The sequence below is a fragment of the Dromaius novaehollandiae genome, chromosome 4 (assembly GCF_036370855.1).
Source record: "Dromaius novaehollandiae isolate bDroNov1 chromosome 4, bDroNov1.hap1, whole genome shotgun sequence".
Classification (NCBI taxonomy): Eukaryota; Metazoa; Chordata; class Aves; order Casuariiformes; family Dromaiidae; genus Dromaius; species Dromaius novaehollandiae.
In genome coordinates, this window is record NC_088101.1 from 26,136,328 (window position 1) to 26,149,142 (window position 12,815).

At 38.2% G+C, this 12,815-nt stretch overlaps 2 long non-coding RNA genes across 5 annotated transcripts in view; one reads left to right on the forward strand and one right to left on the reverse strand.

The window, feature by feature from the left end:
• The window catches only part of LOC112980881 (uncharacterized), a 173,959-nt gene that overhangs the window by 38,251 nt on the left and 122,893 nt on the right, over positions 1-12,815 (forward strand). For all 4 annotated transcript variants that reach the window (XR_003258546.2, XR_010388937.1, XR_003258547.2 and 1 more), the window contains exon 3: positions 12,619-12,719. This is a non-coding gene — a long non-coding RNA (uncharacterized LOC112980881). The remainder of the gene's footprint in view (positions 1-12,618; positions 12,720-12,815) is intronic.
• Positions 4,758-12,815, reverse strand: part of LOC112980883 (uncharacterized) — a 126,419-nt gene continuing 118,361 nt past the window's right edge. The window contains exon 13 of the long non-coding RNA XR_010388939.1: positions 4,758-9,778. This is a non-coding gene — a long non-coding RNA (uncharacterized LOC112980883). The remainder of the gene's footprint in view (positions 9,779-12,815) is intronic.

The following is a 12,815-nucleotide window of genomic DNA, read 5'->3' on the forward strand; positions in this document are numbered from 1 at the left end:
GTAATCCCATATGCATTAATTCAGAGAAGAAGAATGTCTGAAATGCATTATATCACTGGCAGCCCAGCCTGAGAAACATTTCATTAATGAAAAAGGAATCACAACTTTCTCAACTCTCTAACCCACTGAGGATAATATTGGAAGTGTAAGTTGAACGCCCCAGCTAAAGGGCCATTTTGTTGTCATGGCCAGGTGAAAAACAAAGATTGAAAGATCTGTGAAAAACTAGGGTACAAATTCTGAGCTGTCGTGGCTAGGTATAGAGTTATTGACTCCACTCAAGAACGTATTATAATGCATTAGTTTACATTCACTGAGGAGCTGATTTTACATGGGCCTCCGGAAAATGTGTTTTCAGACAGCGTGACACAGAGAAGCTATGAAAATAGTGACAGACGCAACAACCTGGTTTTAGAGGTGGTGTCTTTCCATGTGGTACACCAACCGATTGGGGAAGATGTTTGTGCCACTGCTTGGTGCTTAAGTCGATAAGGTTAGTTTCTCCTCTTTGGATTTCACTTGTTTCTCCAGGACTGCTTAAACTGTCGACTTTCAGGTCATGATGCAAAATCTACCTATTTGTATGACACCTGGGGAAACTTGAAGGGCACAAGAGCAAAGACAAGAGGGCAGTTAGGAAAGCTGAGGGATACCTCAGCTGATTTCCTGAGAATTTACTTTTTCCCTGAGCTTTTTCACTGTTTACTGCTTTTCTGTTTTTATTCAGTTGTTCTGAATTATACTTTCAGTGTTCTTTCAGAACTTCTGGCATTTGGTTTTGGTATGTTTCTGTATCTGCTAATTCAAAATAAATTAATGGAGACTTAGCAAGAGAAATACTGTGACTTTGTTCTTTTGGCACTAATTAGGTTTAGATAGCACGTGCCATACAGTCACATGTAGCTTTCAGCCTATTGAGAAATGCAAACCTGTCAAATCTTTAAGGGCTGCACTGGCTTTTGCTAAGCTACATCTACTAACACTAGGACTGAATTTGTCCTATGCTGAGGTGTATGGTTTCAGAAGCTTCCAACCAAATAGTTGGATATGATACTTGGAACCAATTTCAGCAGAGCTACAAGCATAATTCTGTTGAAGTTCATAGGTTTGCCTTTTTAGCTGTAGTATTACATGTGCCCTGAGTAGAAAATGCACATAGTTCAGGGTTCAGAATGTCTGCTGAAGCTTGAAACATTTCCCTAGCTTTGTTGTAAAATTCAATATTAAGAATGTCATGGAGAATGTCCTTAGATGTTGCTGAGCACTCCATTTTGACTTTTTTCTTTAACTTGAACTTAGGACAAGCCTGCTAATCATAAGTCAAGGTGCTGTTGCAGCATGTAAGGTGTCTTCAGAAATAACAACTTCCTGGAAAATCTGGGCTGCTGTGAAAATGTTCTAATGTTCTACTAGTTTAGTTTCAGGGCTTTAAGTGGACCCCACAGGTCACTACACCAGCCAGTGCTTTTATTGCCTTTTCTCCATATAGCATTCTTAATGACAATCTAAGGGCTTGATATTTTCTTTTTTTCTCCCTGAATCTGCTCGGTGCTTTCTTCTGATAAGAATGTCAAGAGGTGTGGTAACAGTTGCAGGTGATACTTTTTAAGCACATAAGCTTCTTTTTCTGTCTATGCTTGAGGATGTTGGTAGATTTGATATCGTTAGATTTGAGAATATTGCATATTGTTTTGGGTTGCTTTGAAAGGCACTGTGAAATCAATTTTTTCTGTTAACATTATCAGCATCTGAGACAGAATTTGTGGTTGCCACATTTTGTCCAAATGCTGCTCTTTTTATTTCTTTGGTTTCTTTTTGTGTAAACTGATTAAGTGACCCATCTTCAGTCTAGCCTACACTTTGTATGGTTATAAACCCAACCCTAGGAAGTATGTTAGTTATTGTCTGCCCCTTTGATCTGCTTTAGGTATGAGTCAGTAGAAGAGAACACCTCACTTTCTTCTGTGGTCTGTCAGAATCTTCATTCTGGTGATTTCCACTCTGAAATGCAGTCAGAGCTTATATCCTCCACCTGTTCTTAGTGATTGCTAGATGCTACTGTGCTGGATCTTTGGTAGATTGTCCAAGCTTTATAAGCAATTTATAAGACATGGTTTGTAAGCCGCAAACATAGGAACAATCAATATGTATTTTCTTTCATTTTCCCCACATTTCCATTAATTTTCAAGATCATAAGTAGTACCTTTGGAACTTGCTCTTGTATCTCCCACCAGCTGGAAATATTGTCAGTACAGCTTGAAAGACTACCAAAAGTAAATTGAATTTGAGTCAGGCTGTCTTTGAGTTTGAGTCTGATTTTAGTCCATATAGGATAAGAATAGTATTCAATGATTTAGTGGAGTTACTGTGATATAAAAAGATGCGAAGTTAAGAACCACTGTTAATTCAACCAGTCATGATATGTGTACATAGACAGTATTTAAAATTATTTATTTAATCTTTCCTTTAAAACACTTTAATGACAAAGTTCTATAAAAATGATGCTTGCACATTATGAATTATGTCCAGTTATTTCCACAGGTAGATTCCTAGCTGTTTCTCTTCTGCTGCTTGGAGATTTGGCGTGTATTAACTTTATGAACTTCATGGAAAAAATATTGCTTTTTAGAGGGATTATTCAATTACCCACTTCAGGCAAAATGCAATAAATCTTATATTACGCTAAAGCCAAGCATTAATCAGCAGACCCTGCAAGCATGACGGCTCTGTTCTTCTGAATGTCCAGCAGGCTTAAGATAATATTCCTTGTCTTCATTTCATTGCTTAGAGGTATAAGTGATCAATTCTTATTACTTTGCAGCATTTTTTTACTTACTACCCTCTGTCTTCGTCTTCTGAAAGTGCAGTAACCCCTAGTTGTCTGTATCCATTTTGATTATAGTTAAAAATCTGTTCCCTTTTTAAGTGAATTATTTTTAAGCATGCAGACAGAGGCAAACATTGCCCATTATTTTCCCCTAAACTCTTAGACTTTAAAATTGTTTACCCTCTTTTGGAATTCTAGATTCTGTAGTAGACCAAAGCAATGTGTGTGACAGAGAAAAAAGATACAATACAGTATTTCTCTTGAGCATGTAATTTCTTGTGGGAGGTTACTGCTTGTCAGGGACTTGATGTTTGCAGCCATTTTCAGTAATTTTTTTTATTAGTATTTCTAGTACAGATGCTGTTCTCTGTTTGAATACTGTCTTTTCATTAGTGGCAAAAACATATGAAACTCAACTTTGATGCTTTCCTGTAACCATAAAAACTCAGCGAAAAGCTGGCTTTTATTAAGTTTTTACTTACAAACATTTTAAACTTAATGTTAATCACAAATTGCAGCTCCTTATTATTTATGGTCTGCTTGTTAATGCATGGTGAAGGTATTCTGTCTAGGAAGAGAGAATGAAATATTTAGAAAGGCAAGAAAAAGAAAGCTGTTCTCTAAAGTAAGCCTTCATGTGAGGCTTGGCACATTCATATTTAAATGGATTTTGCACAGCTAGGAACATTCCTGGCAGTTGCACTGAAATAGCTTGTTCCTCTTCAGTGTCTGTGCAGTGAAGAATTGCTTGCAAAGTCAGTGCATGCAACTTTTTGTTTATTTGTACTGGTTATCTTACAGACTGGAAAGATCCTATTACATTATACCATTGCACTCTGTTGAATGTCAACAGTAACAGGAAGCTAAGAAAATATTTTTCAAGGATGTAAGTGAAAGCCTTCTTGGAGATGAGAAAACAGAAATTTTCACACTGCAATATTATGTCTGAAGAAATTAGGGCATATTTCCTTGATTAATATATGTTTTCTTGGTTCTGTAGTCCAGGCACTTTTATTCACTCTTCAGCAGATGGTGCCAGAGTCAAAGTAACCTCTCCTCACTTTCTTTGAAAGACTGTTTTATGTTTGCCAATGGTGTTAAAATATAATTTCAAAATAACATCAAAATGCCTTTGGTGGATATAGATACTCAAGAAGGAGTTTTGTGTCAGAAAGTTCTTTTGGTGATTTGAAGATACCGGGCTAAATTCAAACCCTTCACAGAAACTAAGATTAGAGAGCAAAGACCTGGTATGTCACAATTTAGGAATATGCTGGTTCTGAGTCTGCTTTACCCAATGTCTCTAGATTTTCTGTGGGTGAGCAGTGCCACTGGAAACAAAAAGGAAATACAAATTATAAACGAAACTGCAAAACAAAATTCACAGGGAAATACCACTGCCCAAAGCCTTCTTAGCTTTGAACATCTTAGAGTATTTTTGTGGCAACTAGTAACGCTTATTATTTCTAAGATTTCACTCATCTGTCTTCCTAGTTTGTTAATACATTTCTCTGTCTTAGAAAAGTAAAGATTAGCAGCTCCATTTATTGAAATGAAGATTGAAAGTCCCCTAATTAGCAAAAAATGCTGAGGCCTTTGTATTTGATTTTTACATTTCACTCAGCAACATGGTAGCTATTAAACTTGCTGAACAATGGAATATTATATTTCCTGAGTTGCAGAAATATGTAAGATTTGAGATAATACTTTTTAAAAATGTGAGGATTAAAAAAGGATAGGAAAGATAAAAATTTCAGTATTAGAAAACAGGAGATTGGAAGGTTGGGACAAAGCTTGCTTCAAAGGCCTAAAGTGAGAACTGAGAGTAATCAATAGCATTAGTCAAAGTCATGTCTCCTGTGTATTGCTATGGATTTCCAAAATAAATTCTTCAACTTGTGGTAATTTTTGAATTTTGGGGGGGGGGGGGGGAGAAAAGACAAAAATTCAGAAAATTTGTTTTTGACCACAATCCCACAATATTAGATAAGGGACATATTTAAACCTGATATTTCATAATTAAACTTTGTCCCCCAACCTTTGCAGCAGCTGCTGATTCCTGTGGGTACTGCATTGCCCTCCTCTCATTCACCCTACTGATACCTCCCAGACTCATCAGGATCTCAGGGCAGGGACTCACCTGCCCACCAGCTCCTGCCTTGCTCAACTTTTGGGACAGCTGGGATCCTCAGGGTGAGACCTCTGGTTGAGATCCCCTGAAATGGCATTCTTAAGCCTGGAGCCAGGCTCAGTTCCTTCAGAAGAAATAAGTACACTTCTGTGAGAAATTTCACTTTCAGGGAAAAAGAGTAATCTGTCAGAGCGATCCTCTGGCACTTTCTACCCAGCTCTAACTGGGAGCATTCCTACAGATTTATTCTACTGTTCAGAGCATCCTGCTCTTCATCCACAGTGTTGTCTCTGCTACTGGCCTAATTTTGGAATTTCTTTTGAAATTAGTTTGCCTCTGTCCCGAGACAACAGACAGCTCAGCATTCCAGCTTACTCTGTGTTAGACTGAAGGAAGATCCCAAGCAGAATGCAAGTCTGGTGCCTTAGTAAATTATAGCAGTACAGATGCAGCAGTTCTCACTGAGCTTGTCTTGCTGCCATTGCAGCCAGATGACAGTCATCTGTTTTCTTTGATAGAAACAAGCTAGGACCCAGGCTTGTTTTCTAGATAAGAAAATGTCAGTGCTTCTTTCATGGAGGGGATTTTTAGCTATCATTTGCCCTGCGTGGTTTTTTCCAGATGGAGAGAAGGCAGCGTGCTGGCTAGGTCAATAACATCGCTTCAGCATGTTGGCTTTCTGCCGTGTTTGTGATGACTGTTTATTTGTATAACCTTGGTTTGTATCAGTAAGACTGCAAACTTTTGCTTTCCAGTATCTGGGCTGACTTAATGTAAGGCAGGACAAGCAGAGAAAGACCTTCAAACTTGTCACATCTTTAGTCCTGTTCACATATCCTGGCAGCCCAGCTGTGCCACCAAGGATCCTTTCGCTGTGGTAGTCACAAGTCCAGTGGTGTCTGCTCTGCAGTATCTGATGTGTCACCTCATTTCACAGATGCTGGAATGTTGCCGTACTCTGGTGTTAAATACTGCCTTGAGGATGGGACAAAGGGAGGTATGGATTACTGGCTACCCCCTGGTTTTTATCTAAAGCAGGTGGTGGTCTTTTGTTACCACTTTGAATATAGTGAAATGACTGGCCTAGTTTATTACACATTGTGATTAAAATTTCAATCTGGGAATTGACTAACAAAATAGGTGACTTGGGCAGTATTTGCACAGCAATGAGTTGGGCCAACCATCTTCAGCAAAACTTGATTTATCTAGAAGATCTTACTGTATAGTAACCCGAATATGGTCCGGATTCAGCCACAATTGTATGTTGTTTATATCTGCCACCCACCAAAAGGCGCATTCAAATAACTGTATTCAAAAAGCCATATTTATTATTGCATGTGGTCCTTGAAGGTCCAGATAAGAACTTAATAAGATGTACACAACTACCAAAGTGATTTAGACTATATCTTTCTATTCACACGCACTAAGTATTCACATACTAAGACAGTTTGCATATATGTAGCTGCCTGGAGAAAAGTAATACCTTTTCAAGTCTGGCCACAGTTACATAACATGACTTAGTGGGTGGCAGGTAGAACCAGCTGTGCCCAATAAAACACTCATCTTGACTGTCAGAGCAGCACATTTTTAAACCTTTCCGCAGGTTAGTGGTGTGTGAAAAGTAGAGTATGTTTTTATGTACAGCTTTTTATGCACAACACCCTATCCTTATGTAACTCTGCTTTGCAAACAGAAATAGTAGCATGGGGAGGGAAGTGCCTAATCGAAGAGAATTCATCAGTTAAGTGGCAGTTGCTGGACTAGAACTGAGTCTCCTGAATTCCCTTGTGTTATCCACAAGGCAGCTTGGAGCTGCTGCTCCAGCCCTAACCGGATAGGTTTTTAAGAATTTGTAAGCACAATATCCATATGCTGATGGATATGAACTCACTGAGCTGTGTCCCTGTCTGAAGGGATTTGGGTGCAGCGCTCCGTGCGATTTCCTCACGTCTCTGCATTCAGGCTGCTCTTCCGTTTTCTGCAGAACATTCTAAGGGGATGGAAGAGCAACACCTTCTGCAAAGATGTAGAGCAAGTGCACAAAGTAATACTGAATCCATTAAACAATTCGTACAAATAGTTCTTTACTGGCAGTCTCCACAGTCAGTGACAGAACCTCCACTTTATACAGAAAGGAAATCCAGCCAGGCTACACTGTAAGTTGCAATAGTGAAGTAATATAGCTACTCTAGTACACAGAGTTCAGTGCTCGATTAGCATAGTTAATTCCTGGGAGCACAGAAGAACCTAGAACCAGAAAGGATCACTCAGGTCATTGACTGCAGTCTCTTTGGTCACAGGCAACCTCTTGGGAGCTGAAATATTTCTAACACCCTTAAATAAACTTTAAACTGTAGTGAAAGATCAACAGCGAAACCTATAATATCTCATGGGAAGAATATGAGGCCTAGCAGGAAATACAGCAACACAGATGATTGGATACATTTCATCTTGTGCTGTGGCACGTAACTGGGTATTTTCTTCAAGGTTTGGTGGATAAAATTGGTTGGGCAAGATAAAAGTGACTGAAGAGCCATAATCACCCAATCACCTCTTTTGTCTCCAGGGTTTGGAACCTCTGTGGATGCAATACTCTCACGGAAAATATTTGGGGACTGGCTAAATTTGTGGCTATTGTAACTGAAGATAAAAGAAATATTTAATAATACATTCCCGCTGTTGTCCAGGACATTGCTCCCTGCCTGAAAGCATGTGGAGCTCTCTGTGTAGACAGTGGAGGTAACTCAGTGCAGTGGGATGAGAAAGAGGGTGTCACTGGTTATGATTCAATTGTAACAGAGTGCCTGAGGTTATTCTAACAGACAGTGTGTGCAGCTCCAAGATCTGAAAGGGCTTTTGGTGATTTGAAACATGCAGTTGCTGAATGCTGGATTCGATTTGTTTTCTGGAAGCTCAGAATAAAGAGGATAACTTTAAAAGGGGTGTTAATTCCCTAGCCAGGGACAGTTGCCATCTCACCAGAGGCACATGTGTGTAGGATTAGCTCCTCTCCTAGGCTTTTGAAGCTGATCTGTAATACAAAAAAAAATTCTGAAACAGGCAGGATCTATGCTGGCCTCCGCTATCAGGAGTAAGATGGGGCAGTGACCATGTGGGTGGTAGAGTGGAAGCTTCCATGAAGTACAGATGGGAGCTTCTTTAATATTTTACTTTTACACTGATTGCCAGTCAGAGAAGGTTGGCTCACTGGCAAGGTCAGCACTTGATATGTGACTTGCTTCCACTTTTCTGTTTATGTAGCATTGTTTTGAGTATCTAATAATAACACTCCTTAAACAGTGTGACTTTGAGTAGAGCTGATATGAAGCAGACTGGGATGAAAGTGTGAAATCTGCTAATCTTAGTATCAGGGTTACTGCAAAACTCGTTCACTTGGCAGCCCTAAGTGGGTTAAACGATACAGAATCACTACTTCAAGTCAGTGTCAGAGATGGCCCTGTAGCTTACTCTCATTTCATGAGAACATGTACACAGCCCAATGGAACAGTGATTCATCTAGGAAGCAATGCAAACGCATTCACAGCTTTGACAAACAGATGAAAGGAAGTCGTGGTTTCGTGAGTGTACATTGCTGCTTCAAAACCCAACATTCTTTAGCCCTCATTGTAAAATCTTAATGGTGGAGCATTGCTTCAAAAGATACAATCTACAGATGTTCAATGTGGGCTCAATTTTCCCCACGTCACAATAAACTTATAGATGGAGTATTTCTATTTGTTATTATCCATAGTGAAAATGAAAAAATATATTCTTCTATAAGATTTTTTTGAAAAAAAAATTTTTTCCCCCTTCATTTGATCCAGGCTTTATCTCTTTAATATACATATAGGCATGGTCAAACTTATTCTGAATAACTTTGAACTTACTTGAATATTGCAAGTGTGAAATTGTGACCCACACGTGTTATATTAACGCTTCACATAGGAGACTCGTGTGTACGTGAGAGAAAAATCAGATGCATATATGAGGTGAAAATGGAACCAGTTGAAAAACAGAAGACTGGAAAAGGGTTGGAAAGAAATGAGAGAGAGAAAGGAACAAAGTAATTTTTTGTGCACATGTAGCTAAATACACAATATATGTTTACAGATATCTAGGCCATGTTCTTGTTCAAGTCTGTCATTTGTGAATGCATCCCAAAATAGTTTTAGATATGAGAAACAAAAAAAATCTATTTTAAAAATTACTGAATCACTCTCTTAGTAAAACTAGTACAGTGAAGGCTTTTAAATTATAGGCAGTAAAATGTTGATGAACTTGAGTTGCGATAGAAATGAAACCTTTCCATGTAAATTAAGAAAACATTAATTGAATTTCAGTAAGTTTCAAGAACAGATTCTGTCTATCCCCTTTCATCTATCTACTTATACATGCGCTTACTTCACAAGGAAGTTCATATCTATTAGGTGTTTTCTTAAAATTCTTAAACCTAATGCTTTTGAAAAAGTCTCATGCATATTTTCTAACATTATAAACCCACATTTTCTCTAATAGCATCTAATATTTGCAACACAGCTTCTGAATGAATCTTCCTGGTTCTGACTTTTGAAATGCATAGAGTATCCAGAAGTCTTCAGAAGTCAATTGTTCTTTCCTCTCCGCTTCTATAAAGTGGTTTGAAGACTGGCCCGAGCATGGCTTAAGCTACATTTTCATTACAGCATCGCTGAGCACATGCTTTGAGTGTTCCCCCAAACATAGTTGCACTCATATTTTGCAAGGTGCCATGGAGCAGTCTTTAGGAAGCCCTCAAAATCACTGTTGCTTCATAAGATGTCAGGAGGCATTCTGTAAAATGACTGAGAAAGGGGAAAAAAATCGGTATATACAAATAGGAAAAAGATAACACTTCAAAAAACAGTACTTGAAGTTAAGTCTATTTTTTTGCTGCTCATAAACAAAAATCATTGTGAAACATACAGAAAAGGCCTTTTTTGAGTTTTGGAAGGTGATGTGGTCTTTCACTTTTTTCCCAAGGCTCTTAAGTATCCATCCAATTAACAAAAAGTTAATCAACACTGCTTGCTGGGAGTTTGAACACCTTGAAAACCAGTCCTGAGATTGGCTTCAAATTGAGAATCAGGACCAATTTAAAAAATGGTTGTCATTTGAGGTTATCTTTTGAGTTTGCAAGCCAGTGCAACACTGAGAACCATGAAGATATCCATGCTTGCCCAAAGCATTCCAGTAGTGAGACAGAAGTAGCTGAGTGCCACTAGCAGAGAGAGGGACATTCTTAGGAAGCATGCGCTGACCCATTACGTGTGGTCGTGAGAGGGAAATACCCAGCCTCCCTCACACATAGACAAGGATGGCCTTTGGTCAGCTCACTCACGTAGGGCATGGTTCTAAGCCTTAGACAAGTCAGTGGTAGCCTTCCATGGACCCTAATGCAACCAGGATTAAACCAAAATAAAATAATCGTTTTGGCACAGATACCACATTTTGCTGAAGAGTGCTAGTATTTTTAAGCTTTCCAAATAAGGAGTTGTAAGGAAAAGGAAGAACATGCAGGCCAAGGGCTTCCAGGCAGAAGAGAGGGATGTGAATAAAAATGCCTTTCATTGTTTCTATCTCTGCAAAATCTAGCATAAAGCGAGGGCAGTGACTATGATAATAAAGGCAAATGATAAATGAAAGAAGAGGCACTTCACCATAATCTAGATAACAGGAAAATTTTAAATGGACAATTTAACATAAGGGTTTGCATGGAATTCTTTTTCATTAAACAATCAAAGCTTGTGGTAATGCAAATGAAATCCATTTTTAGCTGCAGGAAATTCTGACAATTTCAGAGGAATAAAAAATATGAGAATAATAATATCATGATGGTAATTCACAGTAATTATAGAAAAGCATAATTGCACAACACAAGCCCTAATCAAAGCTCAGAAGGGTACTTTGGCAATCATTAGGATTTCAGAACTATTAGCATTTACCTTTGTCATCGGGCACCACACAACAAGCTTTATTAATTTCATGTCAATCTCGAGCATAATTTTCCTGATCAAATATCAGTTTGTAATAGCTAACCACAAAGATTATCTTATCTGACATTGATTTTTTTGATGTATATTAAAAAGAAATAAGCTTTGCTGGTGATTGCTTTGGAAGCAATGAATGTTGTCCTTGAACTTAGGTTATTTCTCAAGGTTTGTGGGCTATCCTATATGTGTACAACTTCCGTCAATTCCATTTGGACCTCTTGGCCTAAAAGCTTCAGACCATTGTCCATACTTTCCCTCTGGACATCTTACAGGTCTGGTTTTCTGAGCTTCATACATCTGTGAGTTCATTAATAATCAAAGTGTTATTGAACTATGCACATAGTTTGTGCTGCTGTAGTACATAGATAACTGATCATTTGCGCTCACTGTAACTGCAGCTTCTAATCTGATGTGCAGCTAGTCCTAAATTATTCTATGTATAGAATTTTTTGATTCTTTTGTTGTTTATTTTTTTCAATTTTTTTGAAGAGCTATATTTCGGCTTAAACCTGCCCTAGCTGCCTAGCATGAAGAAAGGGACATTTCACAGTTGATGTGGAGGTGAAGGAAACATCTGAGGGATCAAAATTGATTTAAAAAAGAAGAATATGGAGCTGGAGTATTCACATTGCACTCATTTGAGAAGTAATGATCAGTCATTAGGAGAGGAGCTAGTTTTCAAAAAACTGAAGAGGTAAATAAAAGCACAAGTGGACAGTTGAAACCAAAAGTGAAAAATCTGAAACCATGATGTGGAGAAAGGATAGCCAGTAGTGAGTGAGAAGATCCTGGAGTACGTGGGTTTTTTTCTTCTTCTCGTGAAGAACTGAAATCCCAAAATTAACTGAGGCACAAATAACTAAAGCACAGTTATTTAAGCTATTATTACAAATATGTATTTGGGGTATGTATCCTGTTCTCTTACATTCAGTAGAAGTAAAGTTGTATTTTGTGCAATAAGGAAAACAAGAACAGCTCCCTAAACATGGAATGCCAACTCTTTCTCTGGGTCTTCTTGGTTCTTTTCAAACCCCTCTGCATGCATTAAATTGTTTTTTAAGTAATCCTATTCTAATACTGGTATTATAGGTTTTAAAAGCTATGCACATGGTATAAATTATTTTAAGGGAGGGGTTTGTCTGTAGCAGAAGACATTGGCTGGTAGATAATAATACATATTCATTTGGAGTTCGCCAAAGACATAACTTCTTATGATGCAGGTGGGGTCGTTTCCCAGCATAAGAAGTAGTAAGTATTGAATAGCTTTTCCTTTTCTTAACTGACTCACTGTCATTGTGCTTTTCTCTGGGTTGTGGTAGGATTGTTTTTCTGTTAGCAACTTATTTTTTAACACACCATTCTGACACCTTGACAGTTCATGTGCTAAATCAAACTTTACAACGACTGGCAGGCAGTTATTAGATGTATTGCACTTAATTAACTTTGCACCTAATTACAAGCAATGCTGGCCGATTACAAAGGGCATAAATATATTAGTGCCCTAACTGTCACATCATGAAAATGGCTGTTTGAACAAGTCAAGCAAAAGCAATTACCACATTGTGTGCATGATGAAGTGTAGCAGAGTGCTGGAAGAGGAATGAACTGCTTTACTGTTTGTAGGAATTTAAATTTTGCACTTTGCATTTCAGGTGGCCCAGAGGATTATAGAGTACGCTAGAAGATTTCCTTTCAACTGTACAAACACTTCAGGATTGCTCCCTGTGTGTGAAGGGAAAATAGAAGTTGTATGGTAAGAGCTGACTTAGGTTTTCTAGATGTGGAAGAATAACTTTTGTTAGATATCCACCCTGTGTGTCTATAGGTGATAAAATATGAGGATTCTGGC